Source organism: Perissodus microlepis, chromosome 6 (genome assembly GCF_051167445.1).
Source record: "Perissodus microlepis isolate ML-2025 ecotype Zambia chromosome 6, ASM5116744v1, whole genome shotgun sequence".
NCBI classification, from domain to species: domain Eukaryota; kingdom Metazoa; phylum Chordata; class Actinopteri; order Cichliformes; family Cichlidae; genus Perissodus; species Perissodus microlepis.
Window position 1 is genome coordinate 23153089 of NC_140466.1, and position 14491 is coordinate 23167579.

A 14491-nucleotide genomic window follows, 5' to 3' on the forward strand; every position below is an offset into this window, starting at 1 on the left:
CGTTCGGTGCCATAACAAAGCAACAAACTGAAAACTTTTAATTAAGAGTAAAACAAGGCTGGAGCGAAGAGAGAGAACAGGCCTGAAAAATGCTTCTTCTTCTTCTTCTTCTCTTTCTTTAGATGGGAGTAATAATTAATATCAGACTTGCAGCGTGTATGTGTTTTTCTCTGGCTGTCAAACAAAGGACTCATTTTAAAGTTGAAGCTCAAGCAAATTTTGAAAAAAAAAAAAAAAAAAGCAGCTATTGTCGCCAGCCGACACGTTACAAAAATAAAAGCGTGCCACAAAGGAGCGCCCAAAGGTTCTCCCTCTCGAGCGAGTCCTCCCGTCACGAGTGACACAGGCAGTTATTTTCCTATTTTCACTGTATTTCATTTAAATTTCCACTCTGTGTCTTGGAAATGAATATTTGATCTTTTCCCCCTGAACCTGTCACTGATGGGCCTTTGAAGCTGGGAGACACTGCATTGTGTTTGTGACACTGCGGGATATACAGGAGAAAAAGATCAAACTCCTCTGCACAGAGAGAACATGAAAAGGTAAACACTGTGTCCTGGTGGTTTACCTGTTTAGAGACCCTCTTTGTTTCAAATGTTCTGACCACAAATGTTTGGGGGCAACAGTCTTGTTCAGTGTTTGCTTTTCTGGAAATGACTGTCTGCTTTAATGTTTTTTTTTCTTTTTTTTTTCTTCTTGTTTGGATTGTGTTTGTTCTGCGAATGCTGCTGCAGTTTGCAGAAAAAAAACTTTCCCTGTGTATTCTGTTCACTTTCTTAAGCTTAAGTTTTTCGTGCTTTTAAGGGCACGCGCATGCATGTTTGTGCTTGCATGTGTGTGTGTGTCTGTGTGGTGGCAGTAGCAGTAGCACTGGAGGTCTGTTGCAGGAGCAACTTTTGGAATTCCCCCTTACCTGAGATCAAATAGAAATAAAGATATATGGGCTCTCGCTGCTTTCCAATTAATACTTAACCTGAGATGAAACGTGTCAACAGCAGAGATGGGAACCAGCCAGAGGTTGAAAGAAAGTGTCAAAGACAGAGGAGGGGGGGGGGGGGGGGGGGGGTCTGGAATTAGCTGCGTTGGAAATCTTTGGATAGGCTCTCACGCCCATCGGGAACCAATGTAACAAAGTGCGGAGGAAATACAGAAGGTGTGCAGGAAAATTCTGGATTCTATGCTCCTAATTATAGGCCTATGTGGGGAAAAAAGAGAGAGGGAAAACATGATAAGCACGGTCTCATAGAAAAAGTGGAAATTGAGCAGCCTAGTTAGTCATAATTGGCTAATTTTGTTTGTAAGGTCATGATAGCACTTAAAGCCTCTCTGGATCCCTTCCCGCAGAAATGCAACATGCAACACAGGCAGCCCTTTTGTGTGCCAGCGAGCACTGATGTGCTTTCTGTTTCCATGCCAACTCACTTTCATCTTTCATCTTTCTTACCAGCTCATCCTACGCTTCAGATGAATTAGGTTTGTTACAAATTCTTTTGAAGTGCACAGACACACACGCACGTGCAGGCACGCACACACACACAACACCCCCTATACCACCCCACTTCAGCGAAACAAAACAAAAACACTGAGGAGCTACAAATGTAAGCCAGTAATCTTGCTCGTTTCGGCTCCTTGGCTAACCAATGGCACCACGGACAGGATATTTCCACTTCATTTCAATTTGGAATACGTCCCTTGCTCCTTCTACCTCTTGGCTTCCATTTTCTGCTGTTGTGAGCTGCTCTGTGCCACACAATTCATTTCCATTATGGAGACAGTCGCTGAGAGGGTTGCATTGTGGGTTAGTAATGATCTTCAATTACACTGATGCCAGTACCTAAGGGGTAAAAAGGAAGGTGGGGGTCTCTTAAGGATCAAAGGTTTGGACCTGAAGAGGACTTCTGTGTCCTTGCAGATGCATTTTCTCAAAATGCTCCGGTGAATTCTGCCTGCGGTCACAGAAAGGCAATTTCCAGGCCCTGGGCTGTGTGTGTGTGTGTGTGTGTGTGTGTGTCAGGAAAAGAGGCGATGGAAAATCTGGTATCAGCTGGAGCCCCGACCTTTGAGATATCAATGAGAAAATCATCAACTTTCCTTTCTTCTGCTCCTTGATTTTTAACCCTAATCTTGACCTCAGGTTGATTATTATCAAAGCCGCGTTCATTATTTTTTTATCTGCACAACGGATGTACTGACTGCACGAAAAGCGAAAGTAGGCGAGCAAGCAAGATGAAGCACTTTACACAGAGGATCACAAAGATTAAAGAGATGAATCAATAAATAACACAATTTATACATAAACTGATAAACAGATATATACTTGTCTGACTTTAAAGTCCACAGAATCAGGAAGTAGGAGAAGTACTTTACCTTAAAAGCACCATTGCCATTACGACAAAAGTACAGTGACAAAGTTCAACAGAGCATTTTAATGCCTTTCAATTTGTTGTTTTAATCTTATAGGTCATATTTTTATTCGGCAACACTTTACACATCCTAAAATTGCAAGATTTTAATGCTTCTATAATAATTAGAAGTCTTTTAAAAAGGAACAGTGAATTTGATGGTTTTTTATCAACAGATATTAATCCATGCTTTATCCGAAGGCTTGTTTTTACACTTGTTAAAGTGCATATTTGCTCTGTATGCTACCTATCCAGCACCAAAGACAAAGCGGGAACTGAACTGAGTTAGATAGTGCTTTGCTCAGTATATTGTAGCGCTAAAGTTACTGCAAATATTAGATATTTATTAGATTGCCAGAAACATAACTTCAAATAAATATTAATGTTGCCCCACTAGATCTATAAAGCCGAACAACTTGCTTGCAGTTTTCCTGCAACTAACTTCAATCAATGGCAATGTTTTGTTCACATGTTTTGTCACCATAGCCAAGCAGACACAAATTAAATACTGTGTTATCATTAAAAACAATAGTTCTCAAGTCACTTTATGATTATTGAAGACCCCATTTGGAGTAATTAGAGGGTACTTGTTGCTGTAGATTTACAGCACCATACCAGCAAATTCAGATACAACTGATCAAAAGTTCCTTTGAAACAGAGAAGTCATGGATAACAATTACATCAGCAATTAAAAGCCACATAACCAGGAACTTTATTTTGTGGTGATACACACAGGAAATATCTCACGGTCCACTTTCCCACAATCATCTTTTTAATGTCAGTCTTTACTGTACACGTCGATGTAATTTCTGACTACGACCATTTACACAGGATCAGAGCGGATATATTTATCCCATTTATTGGATATTTCAGAGACTTGAATCCAAACTAATTCTAAAAACAATCCTCGATATATCCTTTATGATACTGCGCAAAATTCTCACACCGTCCTTCTTTTCTTTGTATTTTGTGAGGAAAATGAAAAATACACGGAACCATTTGTTAAAACACCTGCAAGCACAAGTGGAAATATAGTATATAAGACAAAAACAAGATTGTGCAAATTTAACAAGACTGCCTTCATTCTGCAATGCAGCCTGAACTCTCTTAATCAAGCTTTCTATTTCTTTAAGTAGTCTTCAGGAATATTTCTCCAGGCTTCTTGAAGGACATTCAAAGATTTTCTTTGGGTGCTTCTGCCTTTTGTTCCATTCTCTGTCCAGGTGATCCCACACTGGTTCAGTAATGTTGAGGTTTGGGCTCTGGGGAGGCCAATCCATGACTGACAGTGTTCCTTCTTATGTGTTTCTATGCAGGTATAATTTTACTGCCTCTGCAGTGTGTTTGAGATCATTGTCATTCTAAAAAAAAATGAAGCTTTTACTAATCAGAGGCTTTCCAGATGGTATTACATGCAGTCTTGACAACATCCCTAATACCACTGGCGGAAATGCAGCTCCAAACCATGACAGAGCCTCACTCCCTGTTGTCCGTCTCGTCTCACCACCTTCATACATACTGAGGACAGCCTGAACCAAAAATGTAAAACTTTTCCAAATGATTCTTCACTCTGTAGCTGGGTTTTCAAGCCTGCCCCTTCACCTTTTGTCCTGCACTTCAGCAGCAACCTCAGATTTTTTAAGCACTCAGTTTACAGTTCTTTAGGAATCACCTGAGCCGTGCAAAAATACTGTTTTATATCTGTCAAAATGTGTTATCTTTGGCATGTTTTTTCTAGATTCAGCTAAAGAAACTGGAACAAAGCATATGTTTTTGCAAATGTCTAAGAATTTAAAAAATTGTCCTGTCTTCTTCCCCTCATTGCCAACTGGTTCTGAGGTTTCTTCCTATTAAAAGGGAGTTTTTCCTTCCCACTGAGTCCTTGCTCATATGGGGTCATCTGATCGCTGGGATTTTCTCTCTATTATCGTAGGCTCTTTACCTTGTAATATACAGCATGGTGAGTTGACTTTTGCTTTGATTTGGTGCTATATAAATAAAATAGAACTTCATTGATTTTGTTAAGTTCTCATTAAACTATCTGTAGACACAACACTGGTTTTCCCTTTGAGTGACATGTTTTCTTATGCTTAATGAGTCATAAATCAGTATGAAGTGGTTTAGCAACAAAAAAACATTCCCCCAAAAATGCTCAGGTACAAGGTCTGGACTTAAAATGAGTGAAAAAGCAGCCAGTGTCTAAGGAAAAGGAAAAAATGACATGTCTGGTTTCTAGGAATCAAAATACAAAGACATTAGGGACAACTCAGGATTTTTGCATAGTAATGTGTATAGTAAGCCATTTCACCCTTTTTTCTCACATACTGAGCTTTTCCCCTTGCCTTCTCCAAACCTCAGCGTCATGCTTCACACAATCTGGGTGTTCATTTGAAGTTTTTTTGACTCCAGAAAAGACGAAGAAATAAGGATTTTAAGACTGTTCAGATTTCTGTTCCTCACAGAGCAAAGAAGGTTCAAGCTTTGAGTTTTTCAGATCATTGCTAGGGCTAATTTCTTAATGAGCACAAAGTGGGGAAATAAAGCAACTGAAGGAGAACGGATCAACAAACATTTCTACACTAAGAAAAAAACCCTCCGTCATTAACTTCATCAATCTGAAAGCAAACACTGCCATAACAGTGTGAATCCTGGTTGGGCTTATCGGCCTGAAATGCTTTTATGTGATTTCACTCTACCCATAATTCTCTGCATTTTAGCCTCTAATTATTTTTTGATTTAGAGCATACAGCCAACAAACGGACATGAGGGTAAAGCATAAACACGACAAAGGATAGATTAAAAAAACAAAAGCAAAAAGTCACAATGAAGCCACTGCCAAAGTACATCAAAACACACACAAAGAAGATGCGTGTAAACCAGAAAAATGCATGTAGACCCGGACCGACAACGTCTCATTTAAAGCTCAATTATGCGTGGCAGTTTGTGACAAAAATTAGAGACACTAAAATTCCTTGGTCAGCCTTTCAAAACTGGGATGCTGTGGTAATTTACTTGATTGGAATACAATTTTGAGGTTCAATTAATTCCAAGCTGATTCGGAATACATTACGGGAAGACTGATTTATTTAGGTTAAGCTTCCATTGGTGCCTGGCGGAAGAGCAAGGAGGCTTTAACAGAATGATATTTCATAGTACACAAGTGAAAAATATTCAAGCCCCCTTGAAAAGGCGTTAAAGGAGCATGAAAGGAGCCAAGGGTGATACTACACCCCTACAACATTTGGTTAATTGGAGATTGGTCACGGGCTGTAATATTTGACTGTAATCTGAAAGGCCTGTGAAAGCAGGAGTGTGCAGTAAAAGAGAGAGAGAGCAAAAGAGAGAGAGAGAGAGAGAGATCAGCACAAGCTGTAAGAAGCAGCCAGTGATAAGATTAAACCCATTCACATCATATAATGGAAAATGAGCAGCCCTGGCTCCTTTTTATCAGCCTCATTTCTTACGTCGTCTCTCCTCTGGGTTGTTTTCATGTAAATAACTAAATAAGAGAGTCGACAACACATGTGCAACAATACCCGTCCCCTTGCATAACACGCAGTAACACACGTTCACTATGGTTGGGACTACCAGGAGGAATCAGAGGTGGAGAAATAGCACATGAATATCAGCCCTGGCCTTATTTTCGCCCTGTTCCTCTGCGTAACCAAACTGACTCATTATGAACTTCAAAGACACAGATAGGAGTTTTAATTAAGAGAAATGCTAGGGAGCAGTGGAGATAAGTAACACCCCCACCCGCCTGCCCCCTACCCCCGATTCCCCCTTGCTCCCCATCCTTCCCTCCCCTTTCCCCCCACCTCTCCATGCAACCCACATCCCCACCTCTCAGCGCTCAGACATCATCATTAGGATGGTACAGAGGCTGCCCGTGCGCAGCAGCCAGCCATCATCCCACCGCATGAAACCAAAAGCGCCGTGTGGCTTCTGTGTGGTAATCCTCACATCACAGGTCCTTTGTACTAATGTGGAGTGACACTGTGCATGTTTCAGTGTGCGCATGCAAACATAAACATGGGATTATCTGGCACAAGCAGAAGCAGCAGCACCGGTGCTTTCACTGGAGTCAGTTGTGCTGTAAGTAGAACAGAACCAAGAGGTTTGGAAAAGTATGAAAGTGTGCACGTTCTATCTTTCTATTTTTTGTTGTTTTTTTGCCTTTTTCAGATTATATAACACTGGGAAGGTTATAGATCATCTGTAAAGCCTTTAACCACAGAGAAATGCTGAGATCAGATCACATCTGTTATTCAATATTAGTATCACAGGCTGGTCGACGTCCAACTGGATCACAGAGCTGAAACTACTGGCCTGTCACACATGAAGAAGTAATTGGAATTTCCCACTTTATTTTATTGCGTATTGTCCCCAAAACCCTGTTTATTTTCTTCAGAGTGTCACAGGGAGTCTGGAACCTTCATGCTGAACAGGTCACAGAGTCTGTCAAAGGTCTAACACAGTCCCAACAACCACACAGGCACTAGGAGAACGTACGACCATGCTATGCTATGAAGCGATGGTGATAACCACCATGCCTTCCTTCATGGACCATCCATCCATCCATTCTCTGCCGCTTATCCTTTTCAGGGTCGCGGGGGGACTACCAGCTGTCTCAGGGCGAGAGGCAGGGTACACCCTGGACAGATCGCCAGTCTGTCTCAGGGCTAACACACAGACACACACAACCATTCACACCTACATTCACACCTATGGGCAATTTAGAGTTTCCAGTTAACCTATCCCCACTAACTGCATCTCTTTGGACTGTGTGAAGAAGCAAGAGTACCCGGAGAGAACCCATGCAAACATGGGGAGAACATGCAAACTCCACACAGAAAGGCCCCTGCCTGATGGTGGACCTGAACTCAGGACCTTCTTGCTGTGAGGCAACAGTGCTAACCACAAACAATTAATAAAAAAGATTAGCAGGTTAGAAGATTGCAAGAATTACAATAATAATTGCAATAGCCATCAATAATAATCACACAATACTGTGATGTGAAAAGTACAGCCTGTATGCAAAACAGCAGTATTTATTTTAGAGACTTTCAATGTTAATGATTTTTACATAGTGATTAAGTGGCTTTGGACCAAACTAATTTAATATAATGATTTTGTTATAAAAGCTCCTGGTGCTGTTTCATCCTCTGGGGGCAGAAATCCAATGCAGAACTGCAGTTCCTTGAATGGCCACTTGAGGCTGGCTCAAATAGTGAGTCAATCCCCATAGTGAACGTTAACACAACCTGGCACAAAAAAGAAGAAGAGAAAAGATCAACACTCTTGGTCTCTAAAGCTGTTTTTTTTTTTTTTTAAATAAAATTATTTCAGATTTATATATTGATCATACTGTGGCTTAAAGTTTACATTACTCACTGGTGGGAATAGCTAGACTTCACTTCTTTTTTTAATTGGACCTCTCAAACGTGCGACATCTCAGTGACTCAAATGAGCTGAAGTTAAGCCAAGCGTACAGCTTCACGTTTCACCATCCACTCATCCCTGCTAGCAGCCAAACCCCTAAAAATGCACGACCTTAACGCATACAACTGTACAACTGTACAGTGATTAGCATTCAGCTACAGACACCAAGGTTTTTTTCTGACAAGTTGGCCATTTTAACATGGCAGTCTTTGGAGATTTTGGTGTCACTTCTTCAAACTGTAGTTTGTTTGTGTTCATTTTTTCAGCAAGACTTGTTTTGTGGATTCTGTCCCTTCACAGGTTCATTTTAAAAAAGTCAGTGAGTGAAACTATTACTCAGTTGACAGATTAGTTGAGCGAGAACATAGTGAACCAGGTAACCATCCATGCAATTATCACTTTTACTTCCCTATTTATCCAATTCACTGTTGCAGAGAGGCTGGAGCCTTTCCCAGCTTTCATAGGGTGAAAGGTGGGGTACAGCCTGGACAGAACACCAGTCTATCCCAGGGCCAACAGAGAGACAGACATTCATTCACACTTACATCAACCATGAGGTCTGTACTTTAGGTTCTGTTGTGAGACATTTGTTGTTCAAACTTTCTGGCCATTCTTCTTAAGCTAAACGTTAAGGCACCATCAAAATCTGGAGGGGCTCATCAAAGCCCTTTCAAAACCCAGTGGATAATGTCAAGATGCATTGTCATCAAAGTAAAACTGAGGCAGTCTGACTGAGATAACCCTCAAAAAAACAACAACAAAAAACACTAATCGCATTTTATAAAGTGACAGACTTTCCAACTTTTCAACAATGGATAGATGTGTATTTGCACTTTACGAGCAAAACTTTTTCCTGACCAACTAGGTCTGCTAAAACACAACAGTCAGTAGGGAGGGAAATTAAAGTGCCATGACATTACTTGAAGTGTGTTATTACACTTAATTTGCAGATATTTAAAACGAATCACATCGCACTATCTACTATCTGCCCAGACAGGTGAGTGCTGCAATTGCTTATGTCTCTCCCAGTCTTCAGGTGTATCCCCTCCTTGCTTGAGTAGACAGGGTGAGCTCTCAAGCCTCCCCCCCTCCCCAGGCCCGCTCTGTGGGGGAGATCAGTAGCAGCAGAGAGAAATCTGCTTCCCCGGGGGAAGGCCTGATGTTGGAGAGATTAATTGCAGACTACGGAGCTGCAGCATGCTGGGAGCACACATTGCTCGGAGGCTCAAATATATTCATCTCCATACACACAAACACAGACGCACACACACACACAAGCCCAGTCTCCCTGTCCTCCTCGCAGGCAGCATCCATCAGCATGTTGAATCCCAGATGAACATCAACCCTGCCCTCCTCCACCACCACCCCCGAGAGGCGCTGCTCCTTTGTCTCCAGGTAGCTCTGCTTGGCATTCGGCCCACTGCCTCCCGCTTTCATGTGGCCAAGGGAATTATCCTCCCTTTTGTGTGTGTTGGTGTGTATGGTTTGCACTAGAGTGTGACGCCTTCACAGGTACTAGCTTTCATATCTGTTTTCTGTTCTGGCAACAGGCCAGCAAGCCACCTGTGAGGTTGTTTTCCCAGAGGCCCCTAAGCAAGGCAGCGCCGTGGCTGAGTCTGCAGCCAGCCAACGATTACGAGAAGAGCAGTCAGAGGAGGGACACAACCCTTAGACTCTAGTTAGTGGTAAAGGGTTAGGAAGTGGTTTGCCATGTGTGTGCACTATGTGCATGTGCAAGTACAGTAAATCACAGAGATTTTTTTTATGTGTGCCCCTGAATCAAAACAAGTTTCCCCGTCTGCTCGTGCACGGCCGTGCGTTCGTGCTTCCCTCATGTTTAGTTTTATTTGTACAAGGAGAAAAACTGAAGGTACAAACCCGCAGTGTGCTGCGCTGCTTATTTTGGGGAAACATAACAACTGGTATTTCCCACTCTTCAAAGAAAGCTGTATAATACTTGCTTCTGCTGTCTACTGAGTGTGCTTTGCGGAGATCCCCACCGTGAATCCAGCTTAAATGCTTTTCCATCCCGCAAACTCCTCGCTGAGTACTGCGGCTGAACAAACCTTGAAGATGGCTCTAGAGTCTCAGCTAACTTTTCACAACAGAGATCACCGATGGCTTTGTTGTGCAGTAGGATATGTGTGCTCATGCTTGTGTGTGTGTGTCAAAAGTCTCTGATCAGGTGCCTTTACTAACTAACTAACTAACTGACTGACTGACTGACTGACTGACTGTCTGTCTGTCTGTCTGTCTGTACACCATCTGCACCTGTTTTCCTGAAGAACTGATTCTGTGCTGTGTGTCTGCGCACATTTACAGCCTCTCCTTAATGGGCCAGTCCCGAAGCAGTGCAGGTATGTTTACGCTACAGCAGAATGAGCCTGCAGGATACACAGCAGGTGGCCTCCGTCTAGCAACTACAGCTGCATCCCACTTGTTGATACTAGGCCAGGGGTATTCCTCCGCTCTCACTCTAGACTCTCAAACTCCACAGCCCTCCAAAGTGCGTGTGTCTACAGGAATAAATGCTGCCCCTAATGTGATGTGCAAAACTTAGATAAACAAAGACTAAATCTGTGTGTAGCTGAGATACAGCTGGATATCGTTTTTTTTTTTTTTTATGTTAAATATATAAACTTATTAGTATAGTAATTGCCACAGTAATTAGCCCTGTATGCGTGCTGTACAATTATATAACACCATGTTACTTTAATATTATCCTCCAAAAGGCACAAAACACCAATACAGTTGTTTTTTTGTACCAGACAGCTTTCCTTGAAAAAGTTGGGGATTTTAACATGGCATGCCTTACTAGTACTGGATTGGACTCCCATTTTTACCTTCAGGACTGCTTAAATTCCTCATGACATAGGTAGAAGAAGGTGGTGGAAACATTCCTCAGAGGTTTTGGTGGTATGATAGTCTCACACAGTTGTTACAGACTTGCTGGCTGCACATACATATTGAACCTCCCATTCCAACACATTCCAAAGTAGAGTTCTGGTAACTTTGGAAGCCTTTTGAGTACAGTGAAGTCATCGTCATGTTCCAGAAACCAGTTTGAGTGATCTGAAGTGTGTGGCACGGTGTGTTATCCTTTTGGAAGCAGCCATCAGGAGAGATCATGAAGGGATGGACATAGTCCACATTCATACTCCAGTAGGCTGTGGTGTTTAAATTACGTTAATATTGGTACTAAGATCCCCAAAGGGCGCAAAAATAATATCCCCCACACCATTACACCACCAATAGCAGCCTCAGATGTTGATGTGAGGCTGAATGGATCCATGCTTCCATGTTCTTTATGCCAATTTCTGACTCTATCATCTAAATGTTGGAGCAAATATCAAAACTCATCACAACATTTTTCCTGTTTTGGTAAGTCCATGTAAATTATAGCCATAATTTCCTGTCCTCAGCTGACAGAAGTGGCACACGTCATCAGAGTCCATCTGCTCCAAGGTTCCATGTGTGGTACATTCAGAGATACTCTTCTGCATGCCTTGTTTGAAACAAATGGTTATTTGAGTAATTCTTGCCTTCATACCAGTTTGGAACAGTCTGGTCTTTCTCCTCTGACCTCGGGCATCAACAAGACATTTTCTGCCATAAAACCACCGCTCAATAGATATTTTCTCTTATTCAGACCATTCTCTATAAACACTAGAGATGGTTGTGTGGGAAAATGCTAGAAAAGCCTGTCTGGCATCAACAACCATGCCACATTAAAGAAATCACCTTTCTTCTCCATTCTGATGCTCAGTTTGAACTTCGGCAGGTCATCCTGACCGTGTCTATATTCCTAACAAAAACAAACAGATTTGAAAGCATCAATCTGGGTGTTTACATTATTTCCGATTCTGAACCGCTCCAGTGATACACACGCAAACTTATGTAATAATCCACAACATCTACACACATCTTTCACATCTGTCTGAACAAAGCAGAATGGACTGCTTTTTTTAATGAATATAGAAGACAAAGTGAACAGGATCATAACCATCTGAGACGATTAAGATAAATTAAGCAAAACAATACTAAACAGATCCAAACCATCAACACAGCACCTACTTCACAATATTTTATAATAGTTTGATTTAAAGAGGGGGGAAAAGAATCAATTTTTAGATTCTGTAACCTCACATAGGATACGAAAAACTGGATACTTCATCACCTCAGTGCCTAAAGTCAATATTTCTTCCAAAATAGAAATCCATTCTCCCACCTACCCCTCCACCCCAAGCTCCCTTTGATGTGTGGGTGTCTGGGTCTTACATCAGACATCAGGGTCAAAGCCTGAAAAGGCAAGTCAATTTGCAGACAGACATCAGAAGGAGAGGCTTCTCCTGCACAGGTAGGGCCAAGAGAGCCAGAGCAGCAGCAGCAGCGCCGCAGCCTCCTCATCTGTCAAATTTGAATGGAACAGACAGCTCGGATAGCTCGGCTAAAACAGGTTCATTGTTGGGTTCATTACACACATCGATTTTGCGAGCTAGAGTGCAAACAGTTCAGCGCACAGTCAGGAAGCAGTGGGCTGACTAAGGTGGCGTGTCCAGCAGCAGCCATAAAGGTTCACATGTCGGTACATCAAAGCACCTGGAGAGCGTGCTCCGACAGCCTGTAAACTGCTTCACGGTATTAGAAATTTGCCCGTGCACCTTTATCTTCACGGCTCTTAAAAAACATGGAGCTCATTCAGAGAGACGTGAGAAGGATGACAGGAAACGAGAGCTCACTCCACCAACAGCGGTTGGTCCAGAGTGACCGATTTCGAACTTGATGTACCGTATTACACAAATAAAGCAAATCTTGTTTACATGCCGGCGGGTGTATTGGAATTTGAGTTTGACCAAAGTTAAGATTGAACTTTTCTGTTTTGATCTGCATGAGGAGTATTCAAACCACTGTAAGCGGGGAAAAAAGAGAAGAAGAAAAAAACACATATTTTACTTTGAATCGCAGTGAAGTCAGATGTAATATATGTCTTTGCATGAGGAGTTGTCAGACATCAAATAAATGCAGCAACTGGTAAAAAAAAAATACTTTGTTTTCAAATCAGCTTCAGTAGAGCGTTTTAATGTGAACCCCACAGGAGAGGTGGCTGCTTCGGAGAATGAATTGCTCCGACTGTTAAAGAATATTTAATTTCTTGACCAAAATGTGAAATGTGCACGCGCGGAAATCTCTGAGATGTTTGGCGAGATCAGATTTCTGTGCACAAGGAAAGCCAATTACACAGCACCAGTTAAACAGACCACATTTCTTATGGCTGCGTTCTTTCCAAACTCTGATTTGTCAACACACCCAAACTAACACTTGACAGACTGCCTGCATACATGTCTCATGTTTTTCTTCGCCGTGCCCAAGAAGCATTGATTTTATCGATCACAGCAAACTTCTTTCTTTTCTTTTTTTATGGCATTTTTTCCTCTGTGTAACCCAGATTACGCTATATTACAGGAGAGAGCGATGCATCTACTTCCACTACTACTCTCCCTGCAACATTAAGGTCTGGCAGATTCACATCAAATGCAAACACGGATGAAAGACGGAGGCGAAACACCTCGAACACAGGTCCTGTATTTGCCATTACATGCAGCAGAGTTCATTAAGCTGAGTATGTGAGGAGAGATAAAGGCTCCTGCGTTGGGGGATTTCCCCAAGCTCGCATACTGTCTGAACATGACTTCCAGGGTCTTTGAATGCTGTACAAATGCATGGCTGAGGGCGTACTCTCATCAGGCCTTAGATCCCAGATCCTGTCGTCTTTCCACACACAGATGGAAGTTAGTTCTCTTTTCTGTCTAGCTTTTTTTTTTTTTACTAGCATGCTAGTTAAATAGTACATACAGAGATTGAAATATGCCTTTGATAGGGATGAAAAATTGATTTATGGCCATACTTTTATCACCGCTCACTCATAGCCGACTGCCCCGAGCACTCTATCCTGTGGAGAGGTTTTTGGGGAGGAAACCACCTGCTTTGATTTATAACCCCCATGGATTGAAAGTTGTAGTCTGGAGTGAAGTGTGTGAAATCCCTGACATCTCTTCTAGGTTCAGTCACACTGCTGGACTCTGAGCAGTGCAGACCTGATGGTCTAAATTAGAGGTTATACTTGAGTATGGACTTGAATATGGAAAAATAATCTACAGCAGAGACACCTGGCAAGAGTTAAATGCAATATGCATGATCGACAGTAACATGGGGAAGATTGGGACCAGTGACATGCAACCAATTCCCACAACCTGCATGACAAATTACCTTAAAGTCTACCGAATCACTGCTTTCATGTTTACGCCTGACTGTCGTTGCACTTTCCCCCACCTTGTTCACAAATATAATATGGCAGCGTAAATACAATGGCTCCATGCTTTATGCTTTATTAAGTCAACAGTTTGTAACAGAGAGCTGCACACTTCCTCCAGTTAAGCGCGCTGGCAATATCCCGACTGGCACTTCCGATACTCTGAGATCTGCATTGGAAATGCAGCTCGTCTCCTAGGGCCAGAGGCCCTCCTCCATTGTTTCACGGCTATCTTGACACCCACTCACCAGTATGGAGGCATGCCGCAATGAACCCTGGGATCTGTGATCCTGCCACCGATAGGCACAGCAGTGCCACAGATTCCATTAAGCTCCAA